At 42.9% G+C, this 24,581-nt stretch overlaps 1 long non-coding RNA gene across 1 annotated transcript; it reads left to right on the forward strand.

Annotated features, from left to right (window-relative positions):
• The first annotated feature begins 18,165 nt into the window (after nucleotides 1-18,165).
• On the forward strand, nucleotides 18,166-20,666 carry LOC119120439. Its single transcript, XR_005097516.1, has 2 exons — nucleotides 18,166-18,411; nucleotides 19,817-20,666. It is a non-coding gene; the product is annotated as an uncharacterized LOC119120439 (long non-coding RNA).
• Nucleotides 20,667-24,581: the final 3,915 nt, after the last annotated feature.

Raw genomic sequence — 24,581 nt, forward strand, 5'->3', positions numbered from 1 at the left:
CCGACCATCGTTCTGACATGGTTCAGGACTCTGCTATGTGTGCAATAAGTAGGTGCAAACGGCACTGAGCTGACAAACTTTGTTTGTATTTCCGCTGTTATGTCATTAGCGCAATATCCTTTGTGAATTGCGCACTAAAAAGGAGCACAAACTGCAGGCGCAAATGAGGAGCAATTAAAGGTGCTATCAGTTCATTCTGTGTGGATTTGGCCCCAGAGTCTTTTATATAATACCTGAATCAATGTTTCTCAACAGTGATGCCTTGAGATACGAATGACCCAACTTACAAACTTTTCACAATATGGGCTGTCAATTAACAGATTTTTTGCACTGACTTCTGAGCACATATCTGCGATATACAGTGGGGCAGAAAAGTATTTAGTCAGCCACTAATTGTGCAAGTTCTCCCACTTGAAAGTTGAGAGATGCCTGTAATTTTCATCATAGGTACACTTCAACTACTATGAGAGACAAAATGAAATAAAAAATCCAGAAAATCACATCGTCTGAATTTTAAAGAATCTATTTGCAATTTATGGTAGAAAATAAGTGAGATCTTGCGTGGAGCCCCAGATCGAGGTCATTATTGACCAAATACTTATTTTCCACCATAATTTGCAAATAAATTCTTTAAAAATCAGACCATGTGATTTTCTGGATTTTTTTTCATTTTTTCTCTATGTGTACCTATGATCAAAATTACAGCCATCTCTCATCTTGTTCGTGGGACAACTTGCACAATTGGTGGCTGACTAAATACTTCTTTGCCCCACTGTACATAAGTGCTTTTTGGTGGCAGGTGACTCAACTCACTTCAAAACAGGCAGAGGTTTGACAAATATGCTTCAAGCTGTTTTTGCCACTTTTACCGAGCTGCCCTTGAACACATCATGAAGTGCCCCAATTTTGTACACAGCACAAAGTGCAGTATGTTAGTATATGTGCTCTGTATATTGAGACTTTTATTTTGAAGGATGCTACGCAGGAAGTACTGCTTTTACTATTTCTGTTTTACAAATGTTCTTAATAAAATCCAGGTGATACCAATGTGTTAATGGGCACTGGCAAATCAAAGTGAGTTGTGTGACGGTCGTCATTTTCTCTGTCTCCACAGTATGACTTATTTCATTTAAATACGTAACTCTGCTAATACAGTATAACTGTGCACATAGGTGTTTTCCTTTGGCATTTGGTTCATTTCATAACTATTCACACAAATCTCAGAACCTCTCGAGTGACACCTCTTCAATTTTGCTGTATTATATTAGTGAGGGCGGCACGGCGGCGCACTGGTTTGCATGTCCACAATTCCGATGTGCAGGGTTCGGTCCACAGTTCCGATGTGCAGGGCTCTGGTCTTGGAGTGTGCTGTGTGGAGTTTGCGTGTTCTCCCTGTGCCTGCATGAGTTTTTTTCCGAGTACTCTGGTTTCCTCCCACATTCCAAAGACATGCATAGTAAGTTAATTGGGCACTCTAAGTTGTCCTTTGGTTTGATTGTGAGTGTATGTTTGCCCTGGTAATGATCATAATGTCAGTACAAATATCGCAAACAATATATGTAACAATAATTTCTTGGGTGATTGTTGACTAAATAGTGATTTAATGTTAATGTGTAGATATGTTATTACAATGTTACGGATAGTACTTTTTTTTACCAGATTTAATTTTATTTTTTATTTCCCTATCACACCATCGCAACATAAGCAGCTGCTAATTAATCCAAGGCAATTTACTGCTTTATCCAAGATAAATCACCCGTGAAGCTCAGAAGGCAAAATTATATATAGTATATCAAGAAAAACTGCATCGAAATGTGTTTTTTGTTACATTGATTGTATTCAAATTTATAAGTGCTCTACAAACCTATTTGTCAAAAAGCCCAGGGTGCAGCCCTCTGCCTAAGTAGGGGGAGTCGAAGGAGAGCTGTGAAAATGAGAAAACGCACAATTTTCATGGTCTGATTCTGATTGAACCACTCTCACAATTTTCCAGCGTGAATACTGATGGGGGGTGGGAGTAAATAAATGAATATACAACTAGATCTCTCAATGTCATTTAAGGAAGGAGACAGGGCTGACACGCTCGCGCTTTTCCTGCCCTTTTATTTTTCTCCTCCCCAACAGCAATTTATTAGTGTTACCGCACAATTAAAAAAAACATAAACAAATTAAAATTAAAGGTAAGTGATCTGGTATATCTCTCAATAGCAAGTGGTGTGTGCAACGGCACACTGGCGTCAGTGAAAAAAGACAAAAAAACAGCTTCTTTCACAACCTAAATAACCATCCTGTCACGCCCGTGCCAGAGCACGCTCGGCCTGCACTTCTCTTGGCCACACCGCTTTCGTTACCGTAATGTCTGTCACCTGCTTCCTCTTGTTACCCTGTGTATTTAAGCCCTGCCCGTGTGTTTCTCCCTGTCGGTGTCTACTGTTGTGTCCATTCCTGTTCGTGTCCAGTGTTCCTGTTCTTGTCATCTGGTTTTCCCTCGGTCTGTATGAAGGCTCACGGTCAGAATTTTAACCTTGTCCAAGGGGACTTCATGTCGGTCGGTCTGTCTGTTTGCTGGCCGTGAGTCTCTCTCCCGTCTGTGTCGTCGGTTTCCCACCTGCCTCCCTTCCAACTCCCTTTCCCTTCAATAAATCCTGGTTCAAGCTGCATTTGGTCGCCCTGGCTCAACTCATTCCTGACAAGACACCGACCATCACAGCGACCAGCGCTTGGACTAACCGTTGCCGGCTCCCGCAACTGCTGAATGGTCGCCAAGGAGCTGAGTTCCAGCGACGCAAGATGCACGGTTGCCCCCCCAAATCAGAGCCGACGGCGCGGATGCTGCAGCCGCCACCTGTTCCGGCGGCACGGATCCAGCGGCCGTCACCGTCGGCCTTCAACGGCGCATCACGCACGGCCGCCCCCCGACCCAGTCCTGACGGCGCGGATGCTGTGGCGGCCACCTGTTCCGACAGCGCGGATCCAGCGGCCGTCACCCAGTCGGTTTTCAGCGGCGCAAGACGCACGTCCGCCCCCTGACCCAGTTCCGACGACGCGGATGCTGCGGCCGTCACCAGTTCCGGCGGCGCGGATCCAGCAGCCGTCACCCAGTCGGCCTTCGGCGGTGTGTGACGTGTGGCCGCCTCCCCATTTCCTCCCGGCCCTTGTTGGACAGTCTTGGATTTTTTCTTTTTTGGGACGTCGGGAGCCGTCCCTTGTGGGGGGTACTGTCACGCCCGTGCCAGAGCACGCTCGGCCTGCACTTCGCTCGGCCACACCCCTTTCGTTACCGTAATGTCTGTCACCTGCTTCCTCTTGTTACCCTGTGTATTTAAGCCCTGCCCGTGTGTTTCTCCCTGTCGGTTTCTACTGTTGTGTCCATTCCTGTTCGTGCCCAGTGTTCCTGTTCTTGTCATCTGGTTTTCCCTCGGTCTGTCTGGAAGCTCACCGTCAGAATTTTAACCGTGTCCAATGGGACTTCATGTCGGTCAGTCTGTCTGTTTGCTGGCCGTGAGTCTCTCTCCCGTCTGTGTCGTCGGTTCCCCACCTGCCTCCCTTCCAACTCCCTTTCCCTTCAATAAATCCTGGTTCAAGCTGCATTTGGTCGCCCTGGCTCAACTCATTCCTGACACATCCCATATTTTGTGAGTCTCTGGTCAGTCAGTACGAGGAAAGATTCTGATGTAGAACAGGGGTTTTCAACTGGTTTTGTCCAAGGGACCACCATTGTAACCAAGAAGCAACTCGGGACCACTGCTTTGGCGGAATATTATTTTATTTTGCACCAAATGACGATAGACCTATACAGGCTATTTATTTGCATCTGTATTTCTATTTAGGGAATCTCAGGTACATTTAACATAATTTGGATGTAAATGACTCACAAAATTAGCTGGAAAATAAATCAAGTCTAAATTGACTTGAGGATTGAACCCACCAAATTCAAGGTTGAAGTCTATTACTCTATAACCAAGCCACGCACCTCATAACTTCGCTTGGGGGAGGGGTAGCCCGTTCAAATATGCTATACTTGATGAAAACCCAAGAAGACAGAAAAAGTAAATAGTAAATCTATTTTTCCCATTACAAATAATGGAAAAGATTTTAATCCGTTCCAAGACTAAAAGAAACGCCTTTTTAAGCATTTTTTCATTTGCGCATTTTTGTCCGATCGCGCAACTGCAGCGCACCGCCGAACGTGCAACCGTAGCGCGCCGCCGACCGCGCAACTGCACCGCGCTGGTCGCACTATTGTGAAAGAGCCGTTGCTGAAATTTAGAAAATATTTTTAAAGTCCTGATGCACTTTCCAAAATATAAGTGTAACTCAGTGCGCAGGGAGCTTAAAGTGCATGTAAATACACTATGGGGTCCCAAAATGTATTTGATAAAGATGGACTTGTATTTTAGGAAACTGTTGTTAAAATTTGAATAAAATTGCGAATTGAGGAGTAATCGATGAAAAATCAACGGTTTGTATGTGATCGTTGAAGTTCATCCCGGAAATTGCCGAAGTGACTGTGACGTAGATTATAGGACGCCAAGCGTTGCCGAGTCACTTAGCCCATGTAAACCTAATGGCGGATACAGCAGCGGAAACGATGTCGTCTGATGAATCTCCCTCAGATGATTCTTCACCTTCAGATGAAAATGAAGAAGAGTATGATTTCTTTCCTGGGGTACAAGGGTACCAATTTGAACCAGTGAGAAGTACCCCAGTGGGAGAAAATCTAACCGAAAATGGCGATCATCGTGGTGGTGGGCAGGAAAATGCGGATCGGCTTGGAAATACTGACTGGTTCGTAACAAAATATCCCATAATTAACTGCCTAAGTAATTGTGAATAATTTAAAACTATTGTACTTGTTAATACCTACATGCAAAATGGAAAAAGATAAGATATTCTAACCGGAGATTGCAATGACCTAATTTTCACATGGTCCTTGTTTACATTTTGCATTTGACTGATTTTCATGAATGACTGTCTTTTATATTGTAATATCATGACCAGGAAAATGATTATAATGTAAAATGATATTTTGACAGTAAACATACTTTCATGGTTTTGTCACAGGTCAGAGTTCAATTATTGTGTCTCATTCAAAAGTGCCTTGTAAATGCCTCTGATTTATGAATCATGACAGGTAAAAAAAAATACCATAAACACCATGATGATTGGTTGTTACATACATGGCAACCAATTGTTCTTCTGTGAGCACAGGTTGGACTGTAGGGACTGCGTCTGGCTTGAGAAGTTTCTTAGTTCTGAAGCCAAGATGCCCCCTGATAACATTCCGGAGTGAAATGAGCTCCACAAATGACAGCTTGAGAGTCTGGCCGCGGGGTCTTAAAATCGGCTCGTTTTGTTTGGACAAAACGAACCCATTGTCGTCGTATAGATTCCATTGCTGAGAAACGATGTAAACTGTGGGTTTTGTGCGCTCTCTTTTCCTCTTTATTTCCTTCTTTTCTCCTTTTTCTTTCTGTCTTTTTGTCCATTCGGCGATGCTGGTGCCTTCTACCGCACCTCGGTATCTCTTCGGCTCGGATATTTTATTTATTTTTTCTTCCTGGGACCGGGATCATCGGTTGAGCCGGCGTAACTCTACGACGGCTTCCTGCTTATCCGGCCAGTGATGACCGGGTCCCTCGCCTTGGCCTTGCAGCCGCAACCCCTGTGGGGAGTCCGCTCCCTCGTGCTCGTCGACTTTCGCCATGCTAGCCCCGTGGTGACCATCTGCACGTGCCCCGGCTGGGTGCCCGGGACGCTGCTCACACGTTTGCCTGCTTTGTGATGTTTTCACCGATTCACGACCACGGTCCATTGAGCGCCGTTGACCTGGACTGCCCTTACACCTGTCGATGGACCCCGTGGAGGCTATTTTGTGTGTTTTGGGGTGTTCTCTTGTATTGGGGGTGCTGGTTGGCCGCTGTTACTTTTTTCCTTTGTCTTTTAGCTTTGATTTGCTTTGATGGCTTTTATCTTGAGCACTTTCTGACTTTCTTTGTGGCGCCGTTGTGTGGCAGCCTTATGAGAGTTATTGAGTTGCGCTCATGCCATCTGTGTGTCTTTTGTATACCCACTCTGTGGTGTGGATACTGCTGGGGCCTGAATTTCCCCACCCCAGGGGATCAATAAATATTCAATCAATCAATCAATCAATCGCTACAAAATTTGACAACACAAACCTTCACCATCGTGGAACAGACGTTTGAACACCAATTTGTAAACTAAATGAAGCTTATATGTGACGTATTGGAGACAAAACACCAGGAAAATGAGTGGTTCTTCGCGCTATCAATCGGTTAACAATGGGGGGAGTCCATCTACGTCACGGTACCACGTGATCCAGAACGGAGCGGTTCATGACAGGGGCGGGGAAGATCGAGAAATACACAAATATTGACTGCGTTTGGCTCACGAATGCAATTTTATTTCAAATTCTATATTATTTGGATACAGGTGAATATAATCGAACATTCTGAGTGGTTTTTAGAGCATGTTAAAGGTGCCTTTACATACGCTTTAATTTGGTCCGATCTCGCAACCGCAGCGCGCCAGGCGCTCACTGTCGCATTGCTTTAAGAGCGTCCTTGTGTTTTAGGATAGCTTTACTGCTCCCACTTGCTTTCTTCGTAGGCATGATTAGCGGTTAATACAATCCTCAAAGTAACGAAAATACAATAACGAACGGAGTCAGTCGGCATCCGGGCCGCGTGGTCGGGTTTTCTCGGGTCCTTTCTGTAATATTCTCTTAGAATATGTCCGGACTGCCAGTCTAATAACGTTAGGCTATCGTATTGGGTATCTACCAAATGTCTTGTCCTGATTGGTCCGTAGCATTAGGATTACGCAGCAAGTAGTGACGTAGCCGGTTGTTGGAAGCATACGCCTTATTGAATGCAGCATGTTTTCCATGTCGTCGTCCTTATACATTTTGTACCTAGCGTGGGTACAGAACACTACACTTTCGGCTCATCTCGCGAGGTTCGACCTCCGAATTTTGTTTGACAACCAAAGCAAAAAATCTCGGATTTTTCGTTCGAATTCCGATATTTTCGAGAACCGGGACGTTCGAAAACCGATGTTTGACTGTAATTGAGTTCTCAACTGATAGACTGCCACATGAGAGTAACATGGTAATAATGTGTCCGTGGTTTCAAACGAGTTGTGAGGCTGACAGTGTAGGTTGCGCCTCATTTAACTTGTTGCAACCTTGGTATTGTCATGTTCCGACTCTTAATCAGGTTCAGGTTCTCCCCACCTCATTATACACATAATGAATTGGGAGTACAGGTGTGATCATAATTTCCCTGACCAACATCCAAGCCACACAGAACTCAGGAAGTGAGATATTACAACTACAGTGTGTTCTTACACACAGCAAAAGGGCACCCCCTTAGGCAGACAGTCAGGTGCTGGTGACGCCAGTGGCAGCATATGATGTGACACAAAATGTAATATTTTAACTTACTATAAGCCATTGAAATATGTCCCTCAAGGAGAAGTTCAACCTCCCCCCTCCCTGTACTTTTGTTTCTGTTTCAGAATGAAAGTGGTGCGCAAAGAGTGGTGCACCAATAAAGCTGGGGTGGCAACGATGATACTTTAGCTTGCTCAGGGTCACCTTGAGAGTAGACAGCAAGCAGATTACCATCTCTCCCAAAAATAGTTTCCAATTTTACGTCCGAGGTGGGACTTGAACCTATCCTCCAACTCCATAGCCCACTTCCTTACAGGACTGAGCTGCTGCCCACCATTATAGTTTTCACATAATTGACAATTGCTTTTCAACACAACAGAGCACAATCTGAGTTTTAAACATTCTCTGCTGTATGGCATTCTCACAAAGAGGCCTGCTTGTTGTGGCTCTGACCTCTACAATATCTGGGATGTTTTGCTGCTGCATTCTCCGTCAATGTAGTGAATTCAGAACAGTGACCTGAAGAACAAGTGAATAACTCTCAGCTTTTACCGGCAGTGGAGTAGGAGCTATTGAGTGATTTGTGCGAGATAGCTGCAGTGTTCTGTGGTATTCATAACCTCAGAAGTTAAAGGTAAATTCCTTTGCTGTAAAGGTAAAAAATATATATTTTGGGGCTGTTTGATCCAATTTAAGATCACTCATTTAATTTGACCACACGGTAAGGTGTGTGACCGTACCTCAATATTTCTGTACATATATAGTCAAAATTTTGCAAAATTTGTCATACTCTATTCGTCTGTAAAAATATTAAGCCTTAGTTTGTAGTGATTGCATACAGTTGCAGAACCAGAATTTTCATAGCAGGGTGATCAAAGGAGAGCATGTGCAGATGCTTGAGAATGAGCAACCTATAAGTCGTAAGCTTTGTCACACCTACACATTGCACATAGCCAAGAAGTCATTGATTATTATCGTACAATCCACAGGTTTTCATGAAATGAAATGCATACATTAAAGAACGTTGCACAAGATGCTAAGAGTACAAGCAAAACAGTAATAATAGAAGCATTTTTTTACATATACCTTTTGCACAGTTCGCCACTTTGATATTTGTTTGGAGCAGTTGCTAGAGCATTGTGCTTCTGAATTTGAGATCGCAGGTTGAATCCGTCTTTGATATTGACAATTTTAAACTCATTTGTATTTAGGGTTGTTCATAAACATTGTAATTTTTTTCCATATTTGCACTATACACCTACATCTAAAACTGCAATACTGCTACAGTCACTGGCCACAATCGTTTCATTCTGTGTATACATACGTACAGCTTACTGCTTTATGACGGCATACATAGGGAGAAATGACGCAAGATTGCTTATAAAACAAGTGCAAACCAATTGGCTAGAGAGCCTCAATGATTCATGAAGCTTAATTTCACCATGTTGGTATATTTTTTCAAAAGCTTTTCAAGATTTCATCTGCTATAGGCTACTTGCCACTGCACAGCATGTTAGGAGAGAGATAATGTGAATGAAGCACCGAGTAATGAACCTTTAGCTGAAGCCAAACCCCAGTGGTTCGAGGACCTTTATTTTGCCCATCACTAGCCTCAGCGACGATGTTCAAACTACAGTAAGGTGGAACTAGTTTAATGTACCACAGAATCACATCTAATAAAGGTTCCCCTGGACATGAGGCCGAGAGTGCCCAAGGGTGGCCGCTTCCATTAACGGCCCCTCATATATTAAGATTGCGCTCACATTTGAAGAGGACATACAATTACGGTAAAATACTGTATTTACATTGTCCTAATAGCATGTCTTTGGCATGCTTTCCTCAAAATATTCCAAGCATAAAAAATTATAGCCATATTTTACAGCAATTTTCTTGCCATGGTGAAATTGGCTCTCTTCAGGGCTGAATCTGTCTCACGCCGTGCGCCAGCCGTCATTCTGCCCCACATACTGCTGGGCCAATGGCAAGTCTGTCCTTTCGTAGAGTGACAACCAGTGGGCTGGTTCTGGCCATCTCGTTCTGACCATCTCATAGCTGCCAAGAGTATGGTGGACTCTGTGTGGGGTGGTTATCGTGTAATTTGAAGTACAGAATATCTCACTCAAAACAGGCAGATAACTATGGATTTCTACAAAATTTATGTGGCTTAATTTTATACTTGATGGGCAGACACACCAGAAACCTCCCTAATTGTGTAAAAAATTTAGAATTAAATTTGTAAAGAATTGATACTTTCATTTTAAAAATGTAAGACTTTTTAAGGAATGACCAAATTCGTCAAATAGCTCTTACTGCTGCTGTTGGTGCGGTCGATGAAATGGGTTTGTAAAAAAAAGTGATTCTAAACACTGAGTTCTGAACAATCGCATTGAGGATGAAAACTATTCGTTGGTACAGCCGACACCACGTGAAGCTGGTTCTTGTAGTCGGGCTGCTACCGGTGTTGTGACTGATGCGAATGTCCAGATATTCGCCATAACACCCATTACCTCCCCAAAAATAAAAGAAAATAAATTTGCTTACTAGGTACTGTCAAGGTCACCTTGAGAAGGTACAGAAGCATTGCCTCCACTCTCGCTCTATTTGTGCAGCACTTTTTGCGCACCACTTTCATTTTGTTTGCATGATCTCCCCGTGCATAGATTTCCCCCAGGTACCCTGGTTTCCTCATACATTCCATTGGCATGAATGATAGGCCAATTGACCACTCCAAATTGCCCGTAGGGGTAAGTGTGAATGGTTGTTTGTCTACACGTGCCCTACGATTGGCTGGCATCCAGTACAGGTCAGTCCCCTGCCATAGTCAGCTGGGATAGGCTCCAGCGCGCCTGCGACCTTCGCCAGAAAAGCAGCTCAGTCAATGGATGGTACAGAGGACACACTAGAATATACGAACCACTATTAGAGACACGTGGAAAGAACAACTTGAAATTTAACGAAAAGTACGGAGACCAGCTTTAAAAACAAGCTAAACCTTTGAAAAAGAACAAACATACATGAACATTTGTGAAACTTGGTTGATACATCATGACTCAAAATAATTGCATGGATTCTTCTGAGATGGGTTTATTACTCTTTACTATTTATGGCAGCAGCAAGATTAACTCGGAACTACAAAAATATTTTATCAGTCAATTTAAAGAAAGACTGATATTGGCCAATCCAAGGTGTAAGCCACCTCACATCCAAGCACACCCAAGGAAAATTGGAACTATGGATACTGTTGGATACCATAGAGCAGGGGTGGGCAATTCCGGTCCTCGAGAGCCGGTGTCCTGCATGTTTTCTATGTCACCCTGTTGCAACACACCTGATTCAAATGGTCAGATAATTAGCAAGGTTTGCAGAAGCTGGATAACAATCCTGATCATTTGAATTTGGTGCGTTGCAGCAGGGAGACCTATAAAACATGCAGGATACCGGCCCTCGAGGACCGGAATTGCCCACCCCTGCCATAGAGACACCTTTGAAAAGTTGATGATTAAACTTGATGTTTCGTAGTAAAAAACATTAGCTTTGAAGTTGTGTTTCATATATAAACAAAACACCCTCAAAATAAAACCACTCTCTAGATATCAAACCTAGACATCTAGCTTTTCTAGTAATAACAAAGTGTTCCAATTCTTTTGGAGTGAAGTGAATTGGCAGAAGTTTCTGATGGTTTCGAGGTACACTCGCCTGACTTTTGTGCAGGCAACGTTGGATTGATTCACATTCAGTGGCGGTGTGCATGTTGGTGTGACTGGTCATTCGTCTCTATATGTTCCCTGCGACTGGCTGGTGACCAGTTCAGGGTGCAGTCTGCCTTTTGCCCGATGTCAGCTGAAATACGCTCAAGCACCCCTGCGACTGAACAGGATATGTGGTGTTAAGAATGAATGGATGGATGGAAACCTGAAGGTCATAACGCAACAACACCACACTAACAAATTACTCTGTGCAGATTGATTATTACCCATATTACAGAGGGTCATGGGTTAGCTGGAGCATATCCCACAGTACATTCTGTCCACCCAAAGTGCTGATCTCTGGCAGAAAACTATATTTGTTTAAGAAAACGATTTGTCAGTGATTCAATTTTAACAAAATAATACGTTAAAAAGAGTGGATAAAGTTAAAGTCCTCTTTTTCTATATTTAAATCCCAAGTATTGGTGGGATCTATGGCTGTAGGTTGAAAACAATAGGGCAGCATCCAACCAACAACTAGAGGAAGACAAGGGAAAGGACAGTAGCATCCAGGGAGGCCCCAGATTAAAGTAAGAGCTGGGGTTGAGAAACTGCATACATGACAGACAGTGGGAATGAGGCGGCAGGGAACATGGACTCAATGACAACAGGCGTGTCAGCCCCAAGGTGACATAGTTTGAATTGTGGAAGGTTGTTCAAGGTGGAACCTAGCCCATCTCACGTATTCCCTTGGGGTTAGCTCAAAGTCAACATGAAGTCAATTATTCCAAGCCATAGACTCATTCTTAGCGCTTGCCCTAAAGCACTAGGAGAGGTTTGTTACCACTAAAGCAGGGAGAAGTGCCGGAAGAATGTTTGCTGGACAGAGGGCATGATCTATTTACTCCCGGTCCAGTTGCCTGGGTGAGAAAGTCTGTTGAATGAATCCAAACATCAATTGAACCTAGGCATAATTACTAGGGGTGTAACGATTCATCGATATACATCGATTAATCGATATAATGCTCTACGATTTGTTGGCATCGATGCTAAACGTAAACATCGATCTATATCGCCCGTTTTTGACCTCGGACATTAGACGCGACTTTATTTTGAAATCCAGTTCATTGTTGCTTGCTTCCTCTTTCCGGGAGCAGTGCGCGGCGTGTTGTGTTGTGAGCAGAGCAGGCACGTGAAAGGGGAGGCGACAACTACGCGGCTCCTGGGCTGGTGCTATGGCTAGTGTCCAAGAAGACGAGGAAATTCGCTCCCCTTTGGGCTTCAAGTCATTCGTTTGGAAGCACTTTTTTTTTGCATTTGGATTAGAACATATGGTCAAGGTGTAATGTTTACTACATTCATTATAAAGAACTTATTTTTGTTTTGTAATTAAATAGTTCAGTAATGCACTTTAAAGTTAATGGTATTACAAAAAAAGAAAGAATATTCATTTTTCTTTACTTACTTATATGAGAAAAAATATAGGAATTTGATAAAGTTCAGTGTTAAAATAAGCACTTTGTATACTACAATACTCTTGTAATTTCCTAAATAAAGAGTTTGCAGTACCTTGTTGATTTTGCGTATGAACTGTTATAAATCAGGATATTGTTCTATATTTTTTATTTAAAAAATAAAAATATCGATCGTGGAGCACTATATCGTGATGTATCGTGAATGAATCACAGCAGGCTTTAAGATATCGGCAAATATCGTATCGTGTTTCTTTGTATCGATATGATATCGTATCGTGACAAAACCCGCGATTTACACCCCTAATACTGACATTAAGTACTAGACTTTTTCCCAGTTTAGACTGTTAAATAATGCCAAGAAGATCAAGTACATACTACATGGGCTGGTGGAGCCTTTTCATTCTCCCAGAAAAGGAAAGAACGTTTCTCGTGTCCAAAAAGATTCTCATCCTTATTTTGTCTTAGCTATGCCCACGCAGAAGAGTACTTGGTATTTTTCTATGTGTGACTGCACACAGTCTTCACTGGTTTCAACATTTAACACAAACATTTAAAGGGAAAAAATCCCGGACACTGCGTGCAAAACTGCAAATGTGCAGGGGTCAACTTCAGTTGTAATAACACCAATCACCACTAGATGGCAGACATGTCTTACTTGCATTGACACCGGGTCTTATAATGCCCTTTGGATTTGGAATGATAAGCAGGGCAAACATAGTAGTATCTCAATGCTAATACAACTTTGAGTGTGTTTACCAGTCAAGGTGACCCCTGCAAACTGCCCGAAGTCAGCAGGGACCCTCGTGAGGATAAGCGGTACAGATGGATGGATGGATGGATGGATGGATGGATGGATGGATTGAACAATGGAAGAATGGATAAATGGAAGAATGGATGGATGATTTTTGTGAAAACAAATGTACAATATGAGTTCTTACACTTGTTGGTTTCTAGTTCAACAGTTTAGTGCTGTCTCTGCGGATCTTTATACATGCATTTTGTATTTTGCATGTATGTACATATTTTGTCCATATTTAAAACAGTTATTTTTTGTCATACATCTGGTTAGGAAGTATATGACCCCCACCCCGAGTAGCACTGATGGATACTTGTGGCCCCTCCAGCATTTAAATTACATCTGTCAGTCTGGTTGTGAATTTTTATTTGATGTCATTCATCTCAGTAAAGGTTGTCTTATCTTTATGGTCCCAGAATAATCGTTCCGCCACCGCGGTCATCTTTCATATCTTAGATCTATTTTTACCACCGGTGAGAAGCTTTTTGCATTTTGATTTGTCAGACACACTACAGGTTAAAGCCATTCCTTCCAGCAACAGCCATCACATACCAAAAAAACTACTGTATCTTTTCATCAAAACATGATGTTTATATATATCTCGTATTTGAACCCGGGTCCTCCCCACAATTGTAACATTGACAGTGGAAATCTCGAGTTTTAATGCTCCTGTTGGGGTCATAAAAGGAGCGTCCACGTCGCGGCCCCGGGAGTATTGACGAGATCAACTAGATCGACTAGATACTGCTAATCCTTTCACCACTACAAGCAAAAGTTACAAGCTACAACGCAGCTACAAGCTACGCTACAAGCTACGCTACAAGCTACGCCAAAAACTGCAAGCTACAAGCCACAAAGCTACAGAACAGAAAACAACATCATGCCTGGAGATAGACACAAAGGTCGACCTTGGAAACGAGGAACCTCCTCACGACCAGCATTGACGGTCCTATCTGTGAACATCGAAGGGTTACAGAAATGTGTTCAGCTGTGGCTGAACCACATCTAGCCAAGCCTGTAACTAACTGCCTTGTAGCCACGATAAGAAGAAGAAAATGCTCCTGTTAGTTTTGATATCGTAACAAAAATTCTAGATACCGTAATTTTCGGACTATAAGTCACGGTTTTTTTCATAGTTTGGGTGGGGGGGGCGACTTATATGTGAATTTTTTCAAAAATTTAAAAAAAAAAAAAAAAAGTGAAACCGCGATAAAACGAACCGCGATGTAGCAAGGGATTACTGTAATTAGAATTTCAAGTGACGTCAGCAGCGTGGCGTGGCGGTTGTTTACAAAAAGGACAAAGAAGATGATCACGGGATGACGAAGATGAAGAAGGGCCCCACGTACTACCGGCATCATTAGCGGCTTTGTTTCTAAGTGACACGGAGGACGAAGAGTTTGAAGGATTTAAGGATTTGGAGTGACACAGAAGGTTTGAAAAACTATTATGGCTTTTATGCACGCCCGGTCCTACTCTACGGAGCTCTCTTTCACCTCCGTGGATAGAAGTCGGGGGCCGGCGCTCGGCCAGGTGGCTGTCCGGGGACGGTGGATGGGGCTCGGTCATGGCTTTTACGCACGCCCGGTCCTATTCTATGGAGCTCTCTTCCACCTCCGTGGCTGGAAGTCCACGCTGCCACACTCCTGGAAGTTTGTTTTGTTAAATAGAGCCGTTTACCAAACCCACGTCTTTCCTTGTACTTTGTTAACACTACAATATAGTTATATACTAGATCTGTGGAATAACGACGAGGCTGACGTCAGGGCACACGCGCGGCGTTGTTGACAAAGGACGAGGAATTTGATCGATGGATTTAATGATTTCGAGTGCACAGATGGTTTGATAATATTATTGCTTATATAATAGTTATTTGACATATAATTTATATATCGTTATATGGGCCTGTGGAATATTTTGAAGTGCAAGCGCCGTCAGCGGCGCGCACCCATTGTTGACAAAGGACGATCGATGGATTTAATGAATTGGAGTGAAACAGATGGTTTTATAAACGTGTTATTTATGTAATAGTTTTTTTTAATAACTCTGAATGTTACGTCAGGCCCATTCTCAGCTCTTCGTTTGTGTTTATGTCACGTTAGCATACCTAGCGTTTAGCCTGTTGTTGCTCGTTCATGTCTGTTCTTGGTGTTGGATTTTGTCGAATAAATTTCCCCCCAAAATGCGACTTATACTCGTTCACGTTATTGTGCATTTTATGGCTAATGCGACCTATATTCCGGAGCGACATTTAGTCAGAAAATTACGGTACAATCTTTGTTAAGGCAAGGTTGGACTTATTTTGAGTGTATATTGTCTGCAAATACATTTTTGGGCAAGAGAATAGTGGTAAATTGCTTGTAAATTATAATACCTAACTTCTGTTTTCTAACGACCACTTTTTCCAAACATTTGATGTTGACATATTTTATGCTAATTTTGAAATAGAGGCAACAAGTGGGATGACACTGAGTCTCAAACATTTGAATGACAACATTCAAATGAAAATGAGACACAAAAGAAAGTTTTTTTTTTATTTATTTGGCAGCTATTATAGTCGTAATACAGATATGACTAATGATGCAGATTTTATCCAACAAAAATGTCTCCTTCACGGAATTTGCCTCTTTGGTTTATCTGAGTCACAATGATTAGAACTGTCAGGCCCTACTCCATTTCTTTTACACATTGTTCACATCTTTTGAGGAGAAAGAGGCCAATACACAACAGAGTTCCCAGATGAAAAGTGTAACAGACCTTGCTCCTTTTCATTATCTAATCTGTCACTTTTCCTTCGCTTTGTTTCTTAACGCTTGTTGTGTGATTAAACAATTGGCCCCAGAGAGGCAGATGCATGACAACCTAAAGGGTTTTTGTTCTCTTATATTGCGGATAGTGTGTAGGTGCTAAAATGTAATTTACTAATATATTGTTTGTGTTTTATAGCCTTTCTAATGGTTTTCCTTTGCATATTAAATAAGTGATTGCAAAACACAGTTACGCAAGTTAATGATTATTATTGTGGTCTTTTATTGAGCAAACAGCCTATAAAGATCTGAGGAGAGAACAAAATGTTAGCTCACTACGAGTTAAACCATCAGCTGTGGCCCAGAGAAGTAATTTAAGTCCTATTGTGTTTTCATAAAGAAGTAATGAAGGAGAAACAGAGAGATGATGGTCTGCTATTCACTGAACCAATGTCTTATCTCTCCTCGTCTTACCCAACCTTCAGAAATGTAATTTCCTCTCATCAGTTCTTTTTAAAATGGAGATCCAACCAAAATAACATTACCACAAGAAAAGAATCAATTGATTACTTCTTTAACATTTGTCGTTGTTTTTAGTTGCGACGTTATGAATATTTCACATCACATTTATGTGAATCAAAATATCACAGATCTGGGTGTTGTCATCCATCATCCTCCGCTTACCCGGAGTCAGGTTTTCAAAAACAAATCAAACACATTCAGTTCATGTTTACAGCAAAACACATAGTGAACAGAATTAAACAATGTAGATTTAAGCAAATGTAGCTTCATCTTGCAAATGTCATATAAAGATGAACAAATGAGTATCATCAGAATCCCAGAATGAACTTATAACTAAAAAAATATTGGAACACAAAGGGTGCATATACAGAAAGATCATGTAACAATACTCACAGGCACCCTTCAAGTGCTGTGCATGGTAAAGATTGAATGATTAATAATCTTGAAAATAATGTGTATTATTACAAATTTACAATATCAATAGACATGATAGAAATGAATAAATAAATCAATATTAATATAAGGTTCATATATGAATGAAAGTTATATTTGTGTCAATAAATTTAAGTGAAACTCGTTTTATATTTAAGTGTTCCATTAAGTGAAATGTGTGTTTTGAACTATATTTTTTTTATTTGAGTGAACCTTATGTCAGTGCTATTCAATTAGCCCGAGAGCCACATGGAGCCCAGAACCAATCGCCGACTGTCCCAGCTTGTGGTTCAGCCCACCTGAATTGAATGGGGTCGATCTGAAATGACGTCACATTCGCTCATAAATATTCAACGGATGCGGTCAGTCGGACAAACATTGTGTCCGACTGACAGTGCAACTACAGCTGCACGCATCGTTTTGGAGGATGACCACGTACCAGGGGCGAAATTCCAACACGGTTTTATTGCCAAACATAGTGTGGAACAACTCAAACGTTGGCTGACACGCAGAGGCCTCAAAGTCAGCGGGAAGAAAGACGTTTTGGTTTTGAGATAGCTCTCTCACTCCGGTAAGGTCCTGCTCGGTAACCCCGTGTTGCTGACTTTCCTGAAAATTAATCGACAAACATAGTGTGGAACAACTTAAACGTTGTCTGACATGCAGAGACCTTAAAGTCAGCGGAAAGAAAGCCGTTTTAGTCGATAGATAAGCGTTATTGTCTGATAGCTCTCTCACTCAGGTGAGGTCCTGCAAGCTAACCAAGCTAACCTTGTGTTGCTAACTTTCATGAAAATTAATCAACAAACATAGTGTGGAACAACGTTGGCTGATTTCCACCGACAAAATGCAGAGAACATACGTATATACGTATGTGTTTGGTGACATTTACTGTAAATCCCTGCCGTTTACAAGCTTCTACACAGCAAAAGCATTTCTCGCGGCTCATCCACGGCTTTGGAAAAGATACAAAGAAAAACTCCCCTCATATGATCCCGGTCAGCATATCGCGAGTCGCTACGGCAGACACCAAAGCAGCAGTGTTTGGTTGTAACCGTGATAGCTCCGTTAATGTTCTCTCTGATAAAAAAATAGCGAGTTGGTCCTTTGCGCTCCAGCTGTTCACTACCTGTGCAGCTCTTGTGTTTGTCCGACCAGGGCGCATGCGCAGTTCGCTTTTCTAAAAATAGTAACTTTGGGGTAATTGAGACAAGCCCCATTGCATTCAAGAACCGCAGAGGCGGAAGCAGGGCAACCAAATGCAGCTTGGACCAGGGTTTATTGAGGGAAAAGGGTGGTGGAGAAGAGGATGAGTGGAACAAACAAGCAGGAGAGCATGGTAGGACTAACCGGCCGGAACTAACAGGACGGGCAAACCGGGAGAACAACAGGACAGGCTATGAGAGACGGGCTAACAGAGGCAGATGAACAGACTAACAGAGGCTTAACAGACTAACAGAACGATCCAACAGGGAGTGACACGCAGACAAGACTTAAATAGAAGACAGGTAATGAGAGGCAGGTGACAGCGATTACACTGATTACGGGTAGACACAGACAGGGAGGGGCGAGTGAGCGGAGACAAGACGTGATAGTCAGGCACGTTCTCAGTTTCCTGTTTGTGTTTATGTAACGTTAGCATACCGTACCATTCAGCCTGTTGTTGCCAATTCTATTTTTATTTTAAATTGCCTTTCAAAATGACATGTCTGTTATTGGTGTTGGATTTCATCAATTAATTTCCCCCCAAAATACGACTTGTACTCCGGTGCGACTTATATATGTCTTCTTCTTTATTGTGCATTTTATGGCTGGTGCGACTTATATTCCGGAGCGACTTATAGTCCGGAAAATACGGTATATACTTACAGTATATATCACCTTTGGAACAAATCCTGCCTCAACTGTACACACACGTTCGTCAGTAGACTTGAGGTGTGTTCAGTGAGGGCTCACAAAGTAGGACGCCTCAAAATTACATTCAGTGCAACAGTAATGACTAGAACTCGAGCACACTGTGGGGGCTATGTGGAAACATTTTATAATTTATTTAACGCACCAAAATCAGAACAACTACATGTGAACTCAAATTGCAGAGACAGCTACTCTGGGTGTGTGTTGAGTCTGCAGGGCTCGTACAAGGATGGGTCCTTATCTTTGTGAGATCACAATTTGAGGACCTGGTCGTTTTCATGACTTGGTAGAATGAGAAGGAATACTCCAAGACTAGTAAATAGGGGAAAACCCCACTTGGGGGGGTATTTTTGGTGAGGAATTAGCATTTTAAAATGGCTAAAACCTCAAAAAGTTGAAAAAGAAATACTGATTAATCAGGTTTCCACGCTAATTTCTCACTTTGCTCAGTTCTTCCTAACGCAGTAATACTCCAGATACTGATTCATGATAAAACTCACAAACCTGTCTGGCACAGATGGCACTAGTGATAAGCAAGGGATGACCCTGTCAGAATTGTAATCAACCCTCTTCCTGACTTCGGATCTCCAACTCAGCAATGAGTCTTACAAGCCATACATATAGTAGACTTCATGCCACTATCTACTACTCATGTAAACACTATAGTTGCATGTGTTGTACATTTATAAGGCTGTGAGTGTCATTGTTCTGTTACTATTGTGCACATGGCAGGTCTTCTGTGTTTTTGGTCAACGATGCACTTACTACCCAAGATCCTACAGTAAGTGAATAATCTGTTCTGACCTGGACTTTTTCTGTTTTCACTATAGTTCACTAAGTGTCAAAATTCTCCAGCAAACCAACATACCCTCAGCCTCCACTGCCTGCATCCAGAGTTTTGTTTTTGTTTTTCTTTGAAAAAACGTATCAACTATTTTGTTTTTCCATGTGTCTCCGTCCCTGCCTTTGGGGGACCTACCACACCAATCGTAATAGAATTATCTGGTCAAAATGGACTCCGCAGAGACTGATAAGATCAGGCAGACGTTGGTCTCCCAAGCGGCCCATGTTGGAATGCACAAGAAGGCCATTCAAGAAATCATGGATTTGCTCAGCAAACTCAACCACCCTGTCCAGCTACTTCCGGGAGCCATTCATTCTCCCTGTCAGTTATTCAGGAGTCATGTAGTGAGTTTCTTCACCAGTGTTCAATCAGCAGCCCCCAATTTATGCCTCGGATATTTCCAAGATGGCATTGTTGTCCGAGAAAGCATGGGCTGTTGCCGTGGCTAAAAGTAATCCACGCCTATGTAATGTTGTTGACTGCCGAGGTGTGTACAATTTTTGACACTCTAAAGCATGGGTGTCAAACTCAAGGCCCTGGCGCCAGATACGGCCCACCACATAATTTTGTGTGGCCCATGAAGAAAAATTTTGCATCGACTTGGTGTCATTGCAAAAATTACAAATTGTATTCACTTTTTAAAAATAGAGATATTGCTAGCAATTTTTTATTATCATTCATCTTTTTGAACTATTTGAACAGATTTTACTAGTCTCTGATTTCAAAACTAGTTATTCATCAGTTTGTTGTGGAGCCTATGCTGTATGTATATAGAAGCCGTTGACCGTCATAATGGCCCTCCAAGGGAAACTATGACTACAATGCGGCCCACGACACAAATGAGTTTGACACCCCTGCTCTAAAGCATGGGTAGGCAACTCCGGTCCTTAGTCAGGTGTGTTGCAACAGGCAGACATAGCAAACATCCAGGACACCGGCCCTTGAGGACCGGAGTTGCCTACCCATGCTCTAAAGTAAAGGAGAGCAGTAACCAACTTCTTTGCCTACGCCAGGGCTCGGGTCTTGTTTCCACATACTCCATTTCCGTATTCTCGCAGCTGAGAAAACAAATTCTAATAACACTTATTTAAAACGGGAATTTAATGGAGTTACCTAAAACATTTTCATTCATAAAAATTTATTTTTTGTTCATACGAAATTTTTTAAATATGTTTTGGGAGGTGATTGGCATTGCAGACAAATAAGTTTCGTCATATTATTGCTTAGCCATTATTTCAATTAAGAAATCTACAATGTGTAAAACAAATTACCGTAATTTTCGGACTATAAGTCGCACCGGAGTATAAGTCGCACCAGCCATAAAATGCCCAAAAAAGTGAAAAAAAACATATATAAGTCGCTCCGGAGTATAAGTCGCATTTTGGGGGGCAATTTATTCGACAAAATCCAACACCAAGAGCAGTCATGAACGAGCAACAACAGGCTAAACGATAGGTATGCTAACGTGACATAAACACAAACTAAGAGCTGAGAACGGCCCTGATGTAAAATTCAGAGTTATTCAAAAAACTATTACATAAATAACACGTTAATAAAACCATCTGTGTCACTCCAATTCATTAAATCCATCAATCGTCCTTTGTCAACAATGCGTGCGCGCCGCTGACGGCTCTTGCACTTCAAAATATTCCACAGGCCCATATAACGATATATAAATTATATATCAAATAAGTATTATATAAGCAATAATGTTATCAAACCATCTGTGCACTCTAAATCATTAAATCCATCGATCAAATTCCTCGTCCTTTGTCAACAACGCCGCGCGTGCGTGCGCCCTGACGTCAGCCTCGTCGTTATTCCACAGATCTACTATATAACTATATTGTAGCGTTAACAAAGTTCAAGGAAAGACGTGGGTTTGGTAACCGGCTCTTTATTTAACAAAACAAACTTACAGGCGTGTGGCGGCGTGGACTTCCAGCCACGGAAATGGAAGAGGGCTCCATAGAATAGGACCGGGCGTGCGTAAAAGCCATGACCGAGCCCCATCCACCGTCCCCGGACAGCCACCCGGCCGAGCGCCGGCCCTCGACTTCCATCCACGGAGGTGAAAGACAGCTCGGTAGAGTAGGACCGGGCGTGTGTAAAAGCATTGTCCGAGCCCCATCCACCGTCCCTGGACAGCCACCCGGCCGAGCGCCGGCCCCCGACTTCAATCCACGGAAGTGAAAGAGAGCACCGTCGAGTCAATCTTTGTCCTTTATGTAAACAACGCCGCGTCGCGCTGCTGACGTCGCGCTGCTGACCGCGACGTCGCGCTGCTGACGTCACTTGAAATTCAAATTACAGTAATCCCTTGCTACATTGCGGTTCGTTTATCGCGGTTTCATTTTATTTATTTATTTTTATTTTTTTGTTGAAATTTTTTGAAAAAAAAAACACGTATAAGTCGCTCCTGAGTATAAATCGCCCCCCCACCCAAACTATGAAAAAAAACGCGATTTATAGTCCGAAAATTACGCTAATGTCATCAGCAAACAAATTGCTGCTGTTATGTTCTAACTATGGGTTGTCTTTTTTTGTCCCAAATGGCTTAACTTAAGTAGAGTCTCATATTGCATTGTGGCCAATGATAGAATGTCTGTTATTCTAAACAGTGTTGCAAAATAGAGAAGTAATCCTCGCGGCTGTTTGTTTGGCTTCGTTCATTAAAACTTATCAGCGACTTTGATGTGGATTGGGTTGTCACGAACATCTGATATGCAGGTATGATAGAAGCAACATGTGTCATTTTATGATCAGGGCTGTAACAGAAACCATTGCCGCGGAAGCTCTAGATCAGTGGTTCCCAAACTTTTGCAGGCTGGCGCCCCCTTTGGCTCCCCAGTGAATTCCTAGCGCCCCCCCCCCGCCCCAAGGCACATATGGAAACAAACACCTCTTTCTTGATATTTGGTTTGCTGCAATTTGAAAAGAGAAAGGTTAAACACAAATGTGTATTTCACAAATAAAACCCAATTTAGTATTTAGTAAACCAATTTATTTATTAGCAGTTTTAACTGTTTCAGCAACATAGAATCGTAAATAAACATTCCACCAGTAACCTTCATTGTCTCACACGTAATATTAATGGGATAGATGTGCTTGGTGCAGGGACATAAGCTTCTCAACATCAGGCTGGAACTCACTAAGAAGAAGTCGTAGATCCCCGCGGTCAGTAATTTTCAGTTGGTTTCTTTGCTTGGAAAGAAGTGACCCACGGACCGGTACCGGTCCGCGGCCCGGTGGTTGGGGACCACTGCCCTAACCAGCTCAACACAACACAACACGGCGCGTTCTGGCGAGTCCCCAATTTCATGTTGACTTGAACTCAAGATGATGTTGACCGCCAGAATGCGGTTTTTATTATAAGATAAAATTCTGAACATTACAAGCTTGAAATTACAAACCTGAGCTTTTGCTTTTGTAGTCTATGCTGTCGGATCTGACTGGGCCAGAGCGGCGTGTTGTGTACAAATTGACTGCCGCCCCCCTACCACCGGTGTGTGGACACGCCCTGGTGCCCACGAACCAGCCTATGGGTTAAATAGTACCACTGCCCAGTGGGCTCCTCGGGAGAGGAATGGGCTAAGGGAGTTAACCCCTACAGAAAATCAATTTCCCCTTGGGTTGGTGTCAGGAAGGGCATCCGGCTGTAAAAAGTTTTGCTCCAAAAATTTTCTCGGTATAGGACTCTCAACCACGAAATGGCCATGGACTGTCCCCGGTGGAAGAAAGCCATACTGAGAATCCAGTCCAACCCAGCGGCGCCTGGAACATGGACTTTAAACCGATGATGATGTCAGCAGCGCGACGTCGCGGTCAGCAGCGCGACGTCAGCAGCGCGACGCGGCGTTGTTTACATAAAGGACAAACGGAATGGCGGACTACGGAAAGATGGCGGCGCACGCAGTTGCAGCGGCTCAGTGCTCTCCCGATCTACGCATTGTTTGTTTTTTGTTAGTGTTTGTACCCACTGTATGTCAATCATACACCACCTACAACCGGCAGGAGCTCCTCAGGATAGGTGTTTGCTGCGAGTTGAGTGTCGCAGCGGAGTTTCACCGCTCGAAAAACATACCGGAGGATATCATCAGGCGCCCCGGCTCCCCTTGGATCACCATCCCCGCTGGGAGGAAGCGAAGGCGGCGCAGAGAGAGGAGGCAAAAACGAGGCTGCAGGGCCGGCGCGCTAACCAGGCTACGGAAGCAGCCGTTCAAACCACCGCTCCCTAGCCTGTTTCTTACCAACGCCAGGTCTCTTGCTAACAAAATGGATGAACTAAGGCTACAGATGTCTGCGAACCAGACCGTGAAGGACTGCTGCATGGTACTGATCACCGAAACCTGGCTTCATCCACTCATACCGGACTCTGCTATCGAGCTAGCAGGATACACCACACAGCGTCATGACAGGACTGAGAACTCCGGTAAGAGCAAGTGGGGGGGGGCTCTGTATGTACGTCAATAACAACTGGTGTACTAATATGGTGACTGTAGACAGTCACTGCTGCCCGGACCTGGAGTACGTGACTATTAAATGCAGGCCCTTTTACCTCCCTCGTGAATTTACCGTAGTGATGACGACTGTTGTTTACATACCTCCGGAGGCTAATGCTAAGCTAGCTATCGGACTATTACATGGCAGTATTAGCAGCCAGCTGAGCAGATATCCTGACGCAGTCCACATCATGGCAGGGGACTTTAATCATGTAGATTTGAAAGCAGCACTCCCTAGTTTCCATCAGC

This window comes from Syngnathus acus, chromosome 3, assembly GCF_901709675.1.
Source record: "Syngnathus acus chromosome 3, fSynAcu1.2, whole genome shotgun sequence".
NCBI lineage: Eukaryota > Metazoa > Chordata > Actinopteri > Syngnathiformes > Syngnathidae > Syngnathus > Syngnathus acus.